The sequence below is a fragment of the Vulpes lagopus genome, chromosome 1 (genome assembly GCF_018345385.1).
Source record: "Vulpes lagopus strain Blue_001 chromosome 1, ASM1834538v1, whole genome shotgun sequence".
Taxonomy (NCBI): Eukaryota; Metazoa; Chordata; class Mammalia; order Carnivora; family Canidae; genus Vulpes; species Vulpes lagopus.
Window position 1 is genome coordinate 81,583,706 of NC_054824.1, and position 17,484 is coordinate 81,601,189.

The window sequence follows — 17,484 nt, forward strand, 5'->3', positions numbered from 1 at the left end:
TTTTTATACCAGTACCATACTATTTTAATTACTACTTTGCAATATAACTAATATAACTTGAAATCTAGAATTGTGACACTTGAGTTTTGTTTTTCTTTTTCCAGATTGCTTTGGCTACTCAAGGTCTTTTTTAGTTCCATACACATTTTAGGATTATTTATTCTACTCTTTTTTTTTTTTTTTAAAGTAATCTCTACAGGCAATGTGGGGCTTAAACTCACAACCCTGAGATCAAGAGTCACTTGCTCTACAAACTGAGCCAGCCAGGCATCCCTTCTATTTACTAGAATAAACAATCCTGTTTATTTGTGAAGAATGGTTTTCTTATTTTGATAGGAATTGCATTAAATTTGTAGACTGTGAGGATCCCTGGGTGGCTCAGCAGTTTAGCGCCTGCCTTTGGCCCAGGGCATGATCCTGGAGTCCCGGGATCCAGTCTCTGTGTCTCTCATGAATAAATAAATAAAACCTTTTAAAAAAAATTGTAGATTGCTTTGGGTAGTATAGACTTTTCTTTTTTTTAGATTTTATTTATTCATGAGACAGAGAGAGACAAAGAGAGAGAGAGAGAGAGAGAGAGACAGGCAGAGGGAGAAGCAGGCTCCATGCAGGGAACACAATGTGGGACTCGATCCCTGTACTCCAGGATCAGGCCTTGAGCCAAAGGCAGATGGGCTCAACCGCTGAGCCACCCAGGCGTCCTGGTAGTATAGATATTTTATTTTTTATTTTTAATTAATTAGTTAATTTATTTTTTGACATTTTAATAATATTTGTTCCTCCAATATATGAACATGGAATGTCTTGCCATTTCTTTGTTTCATCTTTAAATTCTTTCATCAGTATTTTATAGTTTTCAGAGTACAGGTCTTTCCCCTCTTTGGTTAAGTTTATTCCTAGGTATCTTATTGCTTTTGGTGTAATTATAAACAGGATTGTTTTCTTAATTTCACTTTTTGCTGCTGTTTCATTAGTAGTGTATAGGAATGCAACTGATTTCTGTACTTTGATTTTGTACCCTGTGACTTTACTGAGTTCATTTATCAGTTCTAGTAGTTTTTTGATGGAGGCTTTAGGGTTTTCTATATATAGTATCATGTCATCTGCAAATCATGAGAGTTTTGCTTCTTCCTTCCAATTTAGATGCCTTTTACTTCTTTATGTTTTATAATTGCTGTGGATAGGACTTTCAGTACTATGTTGAATAAATGTGGTTAGAGTGGACATCCCTGTTTTGTTACTGACCATAGAGGAAAAGCTCTCTGTTGCTCCCCATTGAGTATGATTTTGGCTGCGGTTCTTTTTCATACAAAGGTTTTATTATGTTGCAGTATGTTCCCTCTAGACCTACTTTGCAGAGGGTTTTATCATGAATGGATGTTGTAGTCTGTCAAATGCTGTTTCTGTACCTCTTGAAATGATATGTTTTTTAATCCTTTCTCTTATTGATGTGATGTATCATGTTGATTGTTCTGTGGATATTGAACCACACTTGTATCCCGGGAATAGATCCCGCTTTATCATGATTTATGATTTTTTAAAAATGTGTTGTTGGATTTGGTTTGCTAGTATTTTGTTGAAGATTTTTGTATGTATATTCATGAGAGATATTGGCCTGTAATTCACATCTTTCATGGTGTCTTTTATCTGGTTTTAGTGCTTCTTCATTTTCTAAATATAGTGTTCTTTGAAGAGCAGTTTTAATATTTGAAGTTCAGTTTAAACGATCTTCTGCTACGTTTTCTTTTAGACATTTTATAGATTTAGGTTTTACATTTAGGTCTGTCATTCATTTTGCGGTGATTTTTGTACATGTTAAGGTGAGGTTTTTGTTTTTTGAAGGAATATCTCATTGTTCAAGCACTATTTATTGAAAAGACTATCCTTTCTTTACTTGATTGCATTTGTGCCTTTGTCAAAAGTCATATTTACATGACTTTTTACATCTTATTTTTAGAATTTAAAAAAACATTTTTTTTTTTAAATTAAGTAAACTGTACCACCAACGTGGGGCTTGAAATCATGACCCTGAGATCAAGAGTCACATACTCTACTCACTGAGCCAGCCAGGTGCTCCTATTTTTGGAATCTTGATTATATTCCACTAACCTGTTCATTTTTATGCTTATGTTACACTGTTTTAATTATAATTTATTGATAATAATTCTCAAAATCCTATAATATTCTTTTCCAAAGTCATTTTTAGGAATTGTAGTTCCTTTGCATTTCATTATGATTTTCAGCTTGTCAATTTCTGAGGAAAATAAAACTTGTTGGGATTTTTTTTTATTATAAATGCATTCAACACAGAGATCAGTTTGGGAAGAGCTGATAACTTGACAATATTGAGTCTTTGGTTCCACGAACAAGGCTTACAACTCTATTCATTTAGGTTTCTTGAATTTCTCTCAGCAATGCTTTGTCATTTTCAGTTTAAGACCTTTCACATCTTTTGTCACATTTATCCTTAAGTCTTTCATATTTTTTGATGCTATCTTAAAATTTCAATTTCTAATTATTCATTACCAATAGATAGAAATTCAACTCATTTTTGTATATTGATGTTGTATCTTGTACCTACCTAAACTCATTAGTTTTGTAGCACTTTTTAATATATTGCATTGTAACTTCTACAGAGACAATCATGTTATTTATGAAAAAGACAGTTTTTCTTCCTTCTTTCCAATCTGGACTCCTTTCATTTCTTTTTTAGAAATATGATTTCAGGGATCCCTGGGTGGCGCAGCGGTTTGGCGCCTGCCTTTGGCCCAGGGCGCGATCCTGGAGACCCGGGATCGAATCCCACATCAGGCTCCCGGTGCATGGAGCCTGCTTCTCCCTCCGCCTGTGTCTCTGCCTCTCTCTCTCTCTGTGTGACTATCATAAATAAAAAAAAAAAAGAAATATGATTTCATCTGGTTTTTCTTTTTAGTTTGCTAAGATGTTGAATTACATTGGTTGATTTCTGAGTAGTTGAATCTCTCTTGGAATGAATCCCACTTGGTCATTATGTAGTATCCTTTCTATATATTGTTGAAGTTGTTGAAATTATGTTTAGAGTTTTTGTATCTAAACATATACATAATGTTGAATAGAAGTGGTGACAAATGATATCCTCCTATATTGTTCCTGATCTTAGTGGGAAAGTATTCAGTCTTTCACCACAGAATATGATGTTGAAGTTCCCTCATATTCCTAGCTTGACAAAAAATTTTTATTAGGAATAAATATTAGATTTTGTCAAATGCAGTGTTTGCATCTATTGAGATGATTATATGGTTTTTCTCCTTTGGTTTGCTAATATGGTGAATTACTGTTTGATTTTTGAACACTAAACTTTTAATTCTGCATTTTGGGGATTAGCCCACCCCACTTGGTCATGTTGTGTTATCCTTTTTTACACCATTGAATTCAATGTGCTAGAGTTTTGTTTAGATTTTTTTGCTTCTATATACATGAGAAATATTAGTCTATAGTTTTGTTTCTTGTAATATCTTTGTCTGGGTTTGAAGTTAGGGTAATGCTGGCCTCATAGAATGAGTTGGGAAGTACTCCCTCTTCATTTTTTTGGGTGAATTTTGTGTTGAATCAGTATTATTTCTTCCTACTATGGAATTAGTACCAGGACACTTCTGGTTCTCATTTCTATAGAAAGTAGTGTTACTGCTTCTAGCTACATGAGCCTGGGATGCTCTGTGTGGGAAGGTTTTTACATACAGTTTCAGCTTCTTTATCAGATATAGGGCTTTTTAGGTTATCTATTTCTTCTTGTGTGAGCTGTGGTAATTTGTGTCTTTCAAGGAGTTTGCCCATGTTATCTGTGTTGTGAAATTTATTGGCATAAAGTTATTATTACTCATAGTAATCTATTTTTATCTTTTCTTCTTATTATTTTTGGGGGAGCGTCAGGTGGATAACATGTTGTAGTTGTAACAAAGTTTGAAGGAAGCACATGTCACAAAACAGTGTGAATACTCAATCATCACACTTGTGAATTCTTAAAAGACCCAATTTTATCTTTTAAGCCTGTAGAATATGTAGTGATGTCAACTGCGTATTTCTGATATTTCTGATATTGATAATTTGTCTTTTTTCTTTTTTTCCTGGTTAGTCCAGTTATAAAGCTTAATCCATTTTTATTGATTTTCTGGAAGACCCAGCCTTTGCTTTATTTGATTCTCTCTATTGTTTTCTTCTTTTCTAGTTCATTGGTTCCTGCTTTGGTCTTTATTATTTTCTTTACTCTGCTTTTTGTTTGATTTGCTCTTTCTTTTCTAGTTTTGTAAGACAGAAGCCGAGGTCCTGATTTGAGACTTTTCTTTTTTCGCTATAAGTTTTCTTAAGTATTGTATTAATGGCATCTACAAATTCTGATATGATGTTTTCATTTTCATTTAGTTCAAAATACTTTTAAATTTCTCTTTTGATTTCTTTTTCCATCATCCAGTTATATTGAAGGGTGTTGTTTAGTTTCCAAATACTTGGGGATTTTCCACGGATCTTCAAGTTATAGATTTCTTTCTTTTTAAGATTTTATTTATTTATTCATGAGAGACACACAGAGAGAGAGGCAGATACACAGGCAAGAGGGAGAAGCAGGCTCCATGCAAGGAGCCCAATGTGGGACTCAAACCCGGGAACCCGGGATCATGTCCTGAGCCAAAGGCAGACGCTCAATCACTGAGCCACCCAGGCATCCCAAGTTATTGATTTCTAATTTAATTTTTTCTGTGGTCAGAGAACAGAGGTTGTATGACTTAAATCCTATTGAATTTTATTGAGTCTATGGCCCAGAATAGTTCTCTGTGTACTTGGAAGAATGTGTATTCTGGTATTGTTGGGTGTTCTATAAATGTCAATCAAGTCAGGTAATTAATACCATTATTCAAATTTTCTATTCCATACTGATTTTCTGCATACATGGTCTAGCAATTATTGAGACAAGTGTTAAAATCTCTGACTATAATTGTGGATTCCTCTATTTCTTTGTGCAGTTCTATCAGTTTTAACTTCATGTATTTTGAAGCACTGTTATTAGGTTCATAATGTTTAAGATTGTTATTTCCATTTGATAAATTGACCCCTTTATCCTTAAAATGATAAAACTACCTTCTTAATCTCTGGTTATATTCTTTGTTTGTTTGTTTTTTTTTTAAATTTATGATAGTCACACACAGAGAGAGAGAGAGAGAGGCAGAGACATAGGCAGAGGGAGAAGCAGGCTCCATGCACCCGGAGCCCAACGTGGGATTCGATCCCGGGTCTCCAGGATCGCGCCCTGGGCCAAAGGCAGGCGCCAAACCGATGCGCCACCCAGGGATCCCTCTGGTTATATTCTTTGGTCTGAAATTTACTTTGTTTGATCTGAAAGTAGATAATTTCATTTTTCTTTGGCTAGTATTAGCATAGTTCCTCTCTTTCCATCCTTGGGATCTTGTTTTTATTTTATAGTAGGTAGGTCTGGAGCCGTGCTCATAGTAAGGCTGCTTCTCCACTACTGATGCAAGATCTTCCTGAACACTGTAGCCAGTGCCTTTGAATTATGGGTTTTTCCAGTCTGGCTAATTGAAATAGATACTGGTCCCAGCCCAATGTGAGCAACAAGAACCATTCCCTCCAATCCTTACAGATGGTTCTTACTCGGGCCTAGAACAATTTCCTTAGATTTATGTATGGGTCATAAATACCTGAGGGAGAACACTGTAGATCTGTCCAGTACTCTGTCTTCTGTGCAACTGTCCTCTTTCTGTTTTTTCTGTCCTGTGAACTCTAGCTGCTTTGGTCGCTGGACTCTCTGGTCTGTTTTCCCAACTCAGGGAGTCTTCCAGTCTCTGTCCCAGCTTTCTCTTCCTTCTGCCATGCTTGGAAACTCTCGAAGTAGCAAACTGGGGCAGTTATAGGACTCCCCCTGTTACTTCCTGTCTCTCAGAGATCCTTTACTACTTCATACAGAGTATCTTGAAAACTGTTGTTTTAGATATTACGTCTGATTTTTTCTTTTGTTTTGCTTTAGGTAAATTGGGTGGGGTGGTATATCTTGTCCTTGTTAGTTCATCTTGGCCAAAAAGGGAGGTCAAGTTATTGCTTTTTTCCTCTTTGAGATTGGATCCTTTTTCTTTTTCTTTCAGTTTTTTGGGTGTGAAATGGCAAGGCTTAGAAAAGTTGTAAAAATTATTCAAGGAACACCTGTATACACTTCATCTAGATTCATCAGCTGTTAGCATTTTGCCACATTTATGCATGCTTATTCTCTCTTTTTAATTTTTTTTTAAGATTTTATTTATTTAGTCATGAGAAACACACGGAGAGAGGCAGAGACACAGGCAGAGAGAGAAGCAGGCCCCACACAGGGAGCCCCATGTGGGACTCAATCCCAAGACTCCAGGATCACGCCCTGAGCCAAAGGCAGATGCTTAACAGCTGAGTCACACAGGTGTCCCATTCTCTCTCTCTCTTGCTCTCTCACACACATACTTTAACTGAACTATTTGAGAAAAATTGCAGACATCATGATAGTTACTCATTAAATAATTCTTAAGAATAAAGTCACTTTCCTATATAACCATAATACAATGATCAAATTCAAGAAACAGTATAGTAGAAGCAGAAATTGCCTTTAAAAATAATTAATTTATTTTTAAGAGAGAGTGTGAGAAGGGGGAGGGGCAGAGGGAGAGAGAGAACCTCAAGCGATTCCACCCTGAGCATGGAGCCTGATGCAGGGCTCAATCTCATGACCCTGAGATCATGACCTGAGCCAAAATCAAGCGTTGGACACTTAACCAACTGAGCCATCTAGGCACCCCCAGAAATTGCCTTTTAACGGTTGGGCTCAGGAAAAAAAATAATAAAAAGAATAAAGGCTGGGTTCAGAACTGGCACCCCTTCCCTTCCATTCTACTCCATTTGTCAAAGCAGTCATAGGCCAGCTCATATTTAAAAAGAAGGGAAATATGTACCCATTTCTCAGCCAGAGGAGTGTCAAAGAATTCCAGGCTGTTTTTAATCTACCACACTGTACATATCCATTTCCTATTGTCTCAGTAATATACTTTGTAGCCACTTTTCTTCAATCCGGAAATTCAGATATCAAATATCTTTAGTCTCCTTTAATCTGAAACAGTTTTTATTTTTCTTTGTCTTTTATGACATTGAAATTTTCGCGGTGGGGAGGCCAGTTGTTTTGTAGAATGTCTCTTAATTTGGGCTTATCTGACAGTTTCCTCATGATTAAATTCCAATTCTGTATTTTTGGCAGGAATCTAATAAAGGTGATGTCATGGCCTTAGAACCCCATCTTGTGTGTGATGCCAACTTGTACTACTGGTGGACTTTGAGTACTTGATTTAGGTGATGTCTGCCAGATTTTTCCAATGTCCTGGTGCTCTATCTCCATCATAATTGGTAAGTAATCTCCAGGGACATCCTTTATTTTTCTTTGCCTTTAAAGTAAAAAAAAAAAAAAAAAGAGTTCTTTATCCTATGTTAGAGAATCCTTTAATCTATTGTGTATCAGTTCTGTTGACTTTACTTATGCTTGGCGATTTTGTTGTTGTTGTTAACTTGCATTTGTGTGAATCCTATGGGACTGTCACAAGGATGCATCCTCCAGGTGGATGTCTATGGCTTCTGCTTAGAGCAAGGAGACTTGGCAACTCTTCAAGGGCTCAGGTTTGGTTTTGCTTTCAATCCCACATTAATGTGGGTAGAAACTCTCCATGCACCCTCAGCAAAACCCCAGATCTGCTCAGAGCTCAGCGACCTGACCCAGTGCTGGTTCTTCTCATGGTTTGTCCCTTGTGGGTTAGGGCAATTCTCGGAGAACCTCTTACATTCCTGCAGAAGGCAGGGTGCCCTGGAGAATCTGGCCTGCTATCCCGCCTGCCTAAGCAGAGCTCACTACGAGTTTCCACGTAAACCTCTAGTGATAAATAGGTTTTTGTCTTGCTTTTCTGTTAGGATATCTTTGAAGAAGTTAGGATTTCTCCCAACTTATTCAGTTAATATTCTCAATCGTCCTGTGACATGGGAAAGGCAGGTAATTGGGACATCATGTATCCAGGGAAGCTGCAAGGTGTCCGGGCGATGTAAGGTACGTTTAACTAACCTCCAAAGCCTCAGTTTCCTCTTCTGCAAAACCAGAACTAACCATCTCTGAACTAACCGAGGATGCTTTGTGAGCGTTTACGGGGGATGAATGTGCAAAGCTCAGCCCCGAGCTCAGTATGATTAGCACAAGGGTTTACGGTCTCCGCAGAGACGAGCTGCCCGGCCCTCCCTCGCCCCCCTAGGTCTCCCCAATCAACCCCCGGGGGGGCGGGGCCGGTCGGGCTGGGGGCGGAGCGCACGGGGCAGAGAGTCGGCCGGCCCCGTCCCGCCCCCAAGGCCTCGGCCGCGCCCCCAGACCCCGCCCCAGGCCCCGCCCCCGAGGCCCGGGGAAGGCCGGGGGCAGAGCGCACCCGGGCAGAGCAGGACGGTCCAGCCTCGAGGTCCCGCCCCCGGCCCCACTCCCGAGGCCCGGGGAAGGCCGGGGGCAGAGCGCACCCGGGCAGAGCAGGACGCTCCAGCCCCGAGGTCCCGCCCCCGGCCCCTCCCGAGGCCCCGCCCCCGAGGCCTAGTCCCCGCCCCCCCAAGACCGAGGCCCCGCCCCCGCCTCCGCCCGGAGCCCCGCCCCCGAGGCCCCGGGAAGGCGGGGGGCGGAGCGCCACGGGAGCAGAGCTGGGCGGCCCCGCCCCCAGGCCCCGGCCCCGCCCCAAGGCCTCGGCCCCGCCCCCAAGGCCCCGGCCCCGCCCCCGCCCCAGGCCCCGGGAAGGCGGGGGGCGGAGCGCCACGCGAGCAGAGCCGGGCGGCCCCGCCCCCAAGGCCTCGGCCCCGCCCCCGCCCCAAGCCCCGCCCCCGAGGCCCCGGGAAGGCGGGGGGCGGAGCGCCACGCGAGCAGAGCCGGGCGGCCCCGCCCCTAGGCCTCGGCCCCGCCCCCGCCCCAGGCCCCGCCCCCGAGTTCCCGGGAAGGCGGGGGGCAGAGCGCCACGCGAGCAGAGCCGGGCGGCCCCGCCCCTAGGCCTCGGCCCCGCCCCCGCCCCAGGCCCCGCCTCCAAGGCCCGGGGAGGGCGGGGGCGGAGCTGCGCTCGGGCCCCTCCTCCCGGGCGGCCGCGGCGGCCCGGGCCCGGGTCTCGGCCTCCGCTGCTGCGGGAGGTGCTCGCGGCGCCGGGGCCTGCGGTGAGTGCGCCGCGCGGGGCTGGCCGGCGCCTGGGGGGGCTGGGGGCCGGGGGGCGCCGCCGTGGGGCGCCCCGGGGTGGCTGCCGCGCGGGGCCGGGCGGCGGGGCGGGAGCGGGGGCCTGCGGAGGCCGAGGCGGGCGGGGGGCGGCGGGGACAGGCTCGGGCGGCCCCGGCCCCGGGGTGGCCCCCGCCCCCCGCCCCCCGCGGGTGCACGGGCGGGAACGACTCCTTCCTCCTGGGAGCCCGGGCTCGCGGGGCTTCTCCTGGGAAAGCGACCCGCCGGTCCCAGCCCGGGGCCTGCTGCGGCTGCCGACCCACCTGGGCTCCAGGGACCTGGGAGACACCTGCCCGGAGTCGGGGGCGGCGGCATCCCCCGGGTGTGGATCGGCCTTCCGTGGGCGAGGGCCGACTCCGGTGCGCAGCGTCCGGCAGGACGGGGACTGGGACAGGACCTTGGGATTGGGGCCTTCGGGGAGCGGTGGGTGCAGGGTGCTCCAGGGTGGGAGAGCGAGGAGGCGGCGGAGGCGCCCAGGCACCGGGAGAGCTCTGCAGCCCGGGGTGACGAGCGAGGAGCGAGGAAATAGTAATTCGAGGATTGAGGACAGGTGTGTGTGTGTGTTGGTTCCTACATTTTTAAAGAAGAGATTTTATTTATTTATTCATGAGAGGCAGAGACCCAGGCAGAGGGAGAAGCAGGCTCCTTGCAGGGAGCCCGACGTGGGACTCGATCCCGAGTCTCCAGGGTCAGGCCCTGGCCTGAAGGCAGAGGCTCAACCACTGAGCCACCCAGGCACCTTTAATTTCTGAATTTTTTAAGAAAGGGAGATAACATGTTGGGGATGCAAGAAAGGGAATGTCTGATAGGAATGAATATTATTCTGGGTCCTGGCGAAGATAATGGGCTTGAAAAGAGGGGTGGAGGGCTCTTCCAGGCCGGAGGGCTGGGCAGGAGTGCTGCACGGCGTCTCTCTAGGAGAGTAGATAATGCTTGGTTGGACCACAGTTTATCTTTTTGGAATTTTATCTTCTAGAGCAAGGTTGGCCGTTAAACCCCACGAAATTGCAGGATTTTTCAGGTTCCTGTCATGTGTGCCTTGATCAAATTAGAAACATCTGTTGGAGAGAAGCACTGAATTGTTTGAACCACATAATCTCGTTGGGGAGGGACAATAAAACTAGCTCTGTGGCACTATTTTATAGGACACTTGATAGAATATGTATTTAGTATCTATTTTAAACTGAGCTAATAATAATGGGTGCTTTTTCCAGAGATTCATACAAATAATTTGAGAGCTAACCATCTCTTAGAGATCTTTATTCAGAGTGGGAACATCGGAAGCAAGTCGGTGGAGGTTTTAGTCTCTTTTTTTTAAGCCATCAAGGGACAGTGGTGGTTTCTCAAACATACCTAGGTTCCTGTTGAAAATATGAATTTCCTGACATCACCTCAGACCTTAGGAATAAAAATCTCTGGAGTAGAACCTAGGAATAGGAATTTCAAACAGAGACTGCAGTATTCTCTGGCATTGAAAATTATTCACAGGCTTTCAGGGTTTTTTGGTTTGTTTTTTGTTTTTTTTTTTTGTTTTTAGATTTGGCCTTGTTGGGACCTCTTTAGAACAGATCTCCTTAAAAGTTATATGAATGAATTGCTGCCAAACTAATGTAACTGAAAATTTATAATCCTGTCTGTTGTGTCATCTTTAAATTTTAATATATTTTGAAGGAAATCTATGTAGTCACTTTATCAAAAAAAAAAAAAACAGTGTTGTTTCTGTCACAACCCCCCCCCTTTACAACAACTAGAACATATGAGAAAAAAACAATTTCTCTAATTCTGTAATTAATAACCACCAGTGATTTTTTTCTGGCATTTTATATATAAAAGACATGCATGCCATACATATAGAGAAAAATAAGAATTGTACACATACATTTTTATATTGTTTTTTTTCCCCGCTTTGCTATCATGAACACTTTCTCATGTAGTCAAGTTTTTTAACACCTTTTTAATAAAAACATGTGTTCCAGCACATGGAGGTATTGTAATTAATTAAATCAGCTCCGTATTGTTAACATTCTGATTCTTTGTGATTTTTGGTTATTTTTATAATGTTGGTTTGAATATTTTGGTCTGCCTTTCTGATTATTTCCTTAGAATAAATTATTGAATGATGGAATAAAAAATTATTCAACTGGATTTTAATAGTCTCATTTTCACATATCTTTTTTAAGATTTTATTTTTAAGTAATCTCTACAGCAGTGTGGGGTTCAAACTCACAACCCTGAGATCAAGAGTCATGTGCTCTACTGGCTGAGCCAGCCAGGCACCCCTCACGTATCTTCTTACTGCTTGTCCTCACTGGAAGGAAAATGAACATTGCTGAAGGATCTCTTGCATTTTCGGCCCATTCTCTCATTTCAGTGGTTCTTAAATTTTAATGGGTAGAAGAATCATCCGGGAGCTAGTTAAAAATTCATTTTCCCAAGTCCCAGGCCCAGCTGTTCTGAGCTATAAGCTCTGGAGTAGGGCCCAGGAATCTGTAGTTTGAACAGATTTCCCCAGTGAATTTGCTGGAGGCGTTCTTGGAACATTAAACATGCTTTTTTAAAAAAGGGCAAAACAGATTCAGAAATTTTGGTTACTTGCCGAAAGCCATTCATACATCTGGTAGTGAGATTTGAACTCAGCTCTTTGTGACTTCAGAGCCTTTGTTTTTCCCATTTCCTTAGGCCTTCTCAAGCCTTCTCATTGGTGTGCCCCTAAGGACGGCAGAAAGGGAACTCTGGCTGACCTCCTGCAGGGCTCTCTGGAATGTGTCACAAGTACACCATGAATCTCCATTAAAATCCCCCATCAGAAATTCTGAATTCTGTGATGCTGTGTAACATATACTTCACAAACCAATTTCAGTCCTTTGCTAGCTAAGCGTATTTCACGTTTCCTGACCTTTCTGTGGCAACTCTTGGTAGGACCGTCCGGCAGCTCTTGCCTGGAGTCAGGGACACTGCTCCAGAGTGCCCTGAGGCTTCAGGGTGGAAGGGACCATCCAAGCAGCAGTTCCTTCGGAATTAGGAGAGAGAAGCACTGCTTTTGTGTTTTTTGTTTGTTTGTTTGTTTTGTGGAAATTTATTTCCTCCAGATAAATTCTCCCCTATGACAAGGTATAGAATAGCATATATGAATGATGAGAAATCCTAAATTTAGTTTATCCTGTAAAACAAGAAAATGGTTCACCCTCATTAAGCTTTTGAATATTCAATGACAGAGGAGCAGAAGGTGGTGGGCATGAGGGAGAGCAAGTGCCATCTATTCTAGATGGGGCTCTTTCCCCTTAGAAAAGTGTTGGTGTTAGTAAACCGAAGGGAGCTGGTATGAGAGTGAGCCTTTTTCAGTTTTTAAATGTTCCCCAAATGGAATTTCCCCTGGTCTTTATTAATGTTTGTTTTTCCTTCCCTTTCCCCTCTGTCTCATCAGTTTGGTAGTTGCCTGGGATGATGCTGATGAGTTCTTAAGTATTTCAACTGGTAAACTCTAGGTAGTCATTGGTTATTTATCAAATTCAGCACCTGCTATGTGTCAGGTGAGCTTGAGGTCCAGGAATATAAAAAACAGTGATTCTCTTTGAGAATTAAGTTACTCTGACTGCCCTGTGTTGACCTCGGTTATACTCAGTGTCCTACTTTAAAAATTTTAACTTTTAATCTTTTTTAAAGATTTTATTTATTTATTCCTGAGAGACACAGAGAGAGGCAGAGACATAGGCAGAGGGAGAAGCAGGCTTCCCACGGGGAGCCCGATGGGGGACTTGATCTCAGGACTCTGGGATCACGACCTGAGCCAAAGGCAGACGCCCAACCACTGGGCCGCCCAGGTGTCCCTTAACTTTTAACTAAGTTTAGACTTAGAGAAAGTTTGCAAAAATGGTACAGAGAAATCACTCAACTTCCCCTAATACTAGACAGTTATATAACCATGGTTCAATTATCAATACTATTAACTAAACAGATTTTATTTGAATTTCATCAATTTTCCTGCTAATAATTTTTTTGTTGTTCTTGTATCCAGAATCTACATTGCATTTAATTATTTCTCCTTAGTCTCTTCCATCTGAGATAGTTCCTCAGTTTTTCCTTGTCCTTCATTATTTTGACCCATTTGAAGAGTGCTCATTAGTTATTTTATGGAGTTTAAAATGTCACTGATTGATGAGGTTGATAGGTCTTATCACTGGTGATATTAAACCTAATCACTTAGGGTGGTATCTACTATGTTTCCCCACTATAAAATTATTTTTCCCTTTGCAACTAATAATTATCTTGGAGGTGCTACTTTGAGAGTTATACAAACTCTGTTTATCCTCAAATTTTCACCTACTGATTTTAATACCCATTGATGGATCTTGTCTGCAACAATTCTTAGAGTGATGTTTGCCTAACGGTGATTTTTTTTTTCCATCTCCTGCTTCCTTTTTAATTGAAAGTTTCCTGTAAAACTGCCCTCTTCCTCCCATTTATTTATTTGATCACTTGTATCAGTATGGACTCATGGATATTCATTTTATTCTGTGGGTTAAAATACAATGCCTTCATTATTTTCTGGCTCAAATGCTTCCAGTTTTGGCCATTCAGAGCTCAGTCTCTGAGTTTAAATGACTTGTACTTGTAAGTGACTGTCATTGCAGTCCCACCCTTACCCCCAACCAGGGAACCATTGCTTCTTTAGGGTCTGAGCAGTGATCACTCAAAGCGAGGGTAAAGGAGCTATCATTAGGAGATGAATACTAGAGCCCCAAAGAAGGTAGGACAACCTGTGTGCCAACACTTAGCTCTCAGGAGCTCTGCAGGAGTAAAGGAGTAGCAAACCATCAGCCTTTCCCCTTTGCTGCTCCAGAGGTAGGATCATGTGCCTGGGGCCACATCATACCCACTCTGAGATGCCTTGTGCTTCCAGGACTGCCAGATGGGTTTGGAAACTAGATGGGTTTGGAATGCTGCTTTGGGACTCTTAGCAGCTGAATGAAGACCACACCCTTTTTTCTTGGTACATAAATGATTAGTAAATATTTATGAAGTAACACCTGGTATCCTCCCTTCATTCCCCATGGTGCAAAAATGTGTATGTATAGAAATTCTTGAAAAATGATACTTAGCATTCATGTTTTACCTTTTGTTAAGACTTACTATCCCTGCTAGATTTTTTCTTTCATTATTATGGGAAACTTCAAGCATACACAAAAGTAGAGAGAAAAGAAAATGAACCCTTGAGTACTTATCACCTAGTATCAATACATCTCAGTATTTTACCAATCTTATTTCATCTATTCCTCCATTTTTTAGGGAGGGGTTGGCATATTTTAAAACAAAGCAGTCATTAAAATCTAAGAAAGGATTGAAATAAACCCTTAAGTGCAAGGACTCTACCTTAACTTCCTTTGTATTCCTAGTACCTGGTACCATGCCTGAAAATAGCAGATGCTCAGAAAAGACCGGTTGAATTGAAAGGAGGAAGAACAAAACTTATGAAAACTATTATTTTGAACTATAGGGGGCAGACTTAATAGAAAATAAGTCTTGCCCTAAAATAGCTTCTTTTACATTATCTGAATTTATTATTTGTGATCAGAATTTTCCTGTCACTGTTTTGATTGCAAAATAAACTCTTTCCTTTTTAAAAAAATTTTTTGAGAGACACAGTGAGAGCATAAGCAGGGTGAAGGGCAGAGGGAGAAGCAGATTCCCTGCTGAGCAGGGAGCCTGATGCAGGGGCTCGATCCCAGGACTCCACTCTGAGATCATGACCTGAACCAAAGACAGACGCTTAACCAGCTGAGCATCCAGGCCCCTCCCCCTCCTTTTAAAATTGTATTTGGAAAAAACTTTTCAAGGTTAGGTTCAAGGTCTCTCAATTACTTATATGTTATTATTTTTCTTTTTTTTTCTTATATGTTATAAATACATCCAATCTGGTGACATTTTCCCAAACATTAATCAAAGGTTACCTGCCTTAGAAAGAACTTTCTTTTGAAAATCATAATTTTTTAAAAAGATTTTATTTATATATTCATGACAGAACACAGAGAGAGAGAGGCAGAGACACAGGCAGAGGAAGAAGCAGGCTCCATGCAGGGAGCCTGACATGGGACTCGAACCCGGGACTCCAGGATCCCACCTGGGCTGAAGGTGGCGCTAAACCGCTGGGCTACTGGGTTTGAAAATCACAATTTTTTAAACTGTGGAAGTGATATAAACCCATTAAAAGAAAAATAGGAAATAACAGAGAAATGGAAAATAAAAATTACCTGTATGTTAATATGTAATTCCAAAGGAAGCATTATCATGGTTAAGCATTATCATGGTTAGCACTCTGATAACATTTGAGCATGAATCACGTTGGTAAATAGACTTAGTGATCCGTGTGCTCCTGGGAATGTACCAGCTGTGTTTGGGTGCACCTCTCCATAAATTCTTACAGCAACATTTTAAGCTAAATGTGTATGCATATATAATATATATAATATATATAATATATATATTTATGTTTAACAGCTTGATAAACATGTTGGGAGGGATTGCCTTCAGTCACTGGCAGATGAGCAGGCTGGGCAGAAGATCTCTCTCTCTCTTTTTTTTTTTTTTTTTTTTTAGGAGATCTCTTTTGAAAGACAGTTGGATCTGTGTTATATAGACCCTTCACACCTCCCATGTTTACTCCCAGGAACCAACCAGATCTCATGCTTCCGTCATGCTGGTGGCTCCCTATACAGTCTGTTTTGAAGATGGCCCTAAGGCTTAGAAGAAAGAAGTGATTATTTTTAACTAGATCCACATTTCAGGAAGTGGACTTAGCAATGAAAGGCTAATTATTAGGTAATCATTAAGAATGGCTCCTTGCCTTTATAATAAATATCTTATCTTTGGACAAATGCCATGGGGTGCAGCAATATTGCTTAGCAATATTAGTCTATGATTATTCCCAGCTTGCTATTGGTTGGGTAGGTTTTATTTACTTATTTTGTAAAGATTTTTATTTATTTAGTTATGAGAGACAGAGAGAGAGGCAGAGACACAGGCAGAGGGAGAAGCAGGCTCCATGCAGGGAGCCCGACGTGGGCCTCGGTCCCAGGTCCCCAGGATCACGCCCTGGACTGAAAGGTGGCACTAAACCGCTGAGCCACCTGGGCTGCCCTGGTTGGGTAGGTTTTAAATCTCTCTAAGCCACTCTTCCTCCCTGTGTAGAAGGACAGGGTGCTTGACTTGTGTGCCCTCTGGTCCTTTGTGCTTCTAACACTGTAGTACCTCTGTGGTCAGAAGTCTCTTCAGCCAGGTGAGTCTCCCTGGCAGGGGGCTATTCCTCCATAAGCAGCTCTTAGGAAAACAATGGTCTCAGTCTAAATTTTCCAAGAATGAGATGGGCGTGTTGAGTCACTGTATTGTACACCTGAAACTAACATTACACTGCGTGTTAACTGGAATTTAAATAAAAACTTAAAAACACTATTGCTGATTCAAGCAGGTAAGTCCCCAAGAAGTTGTCTGATTGGCCCCAGGAACCTGCAGACTTCCTGGAGGGAGGAGATCAGATGCAGGAAGCCATGTGAACACAGTCAAGGAAAGGGAGGAGGACGGAGAGGAGGGATAGAAGGCTGCCAAGGGGAACTCTGCATATTTCAGGGGTTTGTGTTGGGTGCACCCAGGTGCCTAGGTGAGGAAAGAGATTGGAATGTTCACGTGAAGTTAGCTAGTGGCAGAAGCAGCCTTTGGGCCTGGCCTTGTGGGCTCAGACTTGCTAGTTGTATGGTTGAGGGCAAGTTCCTTACTCTCCACTCATTTTTCTCCTCTATGAAATGGAGAGACTAATGATTTTGACCTGGCAAGGTTGGGAATGCGAACTAGGTAAATTAATAGAAGTGATTTAACCCCAGTGCATGCCACTGAGTAAATGCACAAATAAATTAACTCTTCTTATTAGCTGTTATTACGGCCTTCAGCATCAATTCCTTGTGATACTCTCACAAGACCCTAATCACAGGCCATCCTGTTTAATTGCTTCCTGAGTCAAATCTTCTCTTTTGTGGCTTGACCCAGGAACCTAACCTCCGTTTATAACATTGAACCTAGAGAGAAATGCTTTCTATGTAGCCCTTGAACTTAGCCTAGAGCTAAATTTTGGGAACACTACCCATCAGTGAAGTAGGGGACTATCTTGAGAGGTGGTAAGATTGTCTTGTTCTTGTTTTTCTCTGAATTACCACATCCCTATGTCT

General features: G+C 42.3%; 1 protein-coding gene and 1 non-coding gene across 2 annotated transcripts in view; one reads left to right on the top strand and one right to left on the bottom strand.

Moving 5' to 3' along the window:
• Nucleotides 1–3,903: 3,903 nt before the first annotated feature.
• Nucleotides 3,904–4,007, bottom strand: LOC121475414. The gene has a single exon (XR_005983754.1). It is a non-coding gene; the product is annotated as a small nucleolar RNA U13 (small nucleolar RNA).
• Nucleotides 4,008–9,085: 5,078 nt separating this feature from the next.
• The window catches only part of B4GALT4 (beta-1,4-galactosyltransferase 4), a 28,152-nt gene continuing 19,753 nt past the window's right edge, over nt 9,086–17,484 (top strand). The window contains exon 1 of the mRNA XM_041722365.1: nt 9,086–9,216. The gene's annotated coding sequence lies outside the window, so the exon portion shown is untranslated. The remainder of the gene's footprint in view (nt 9,217–17,484) is intronic.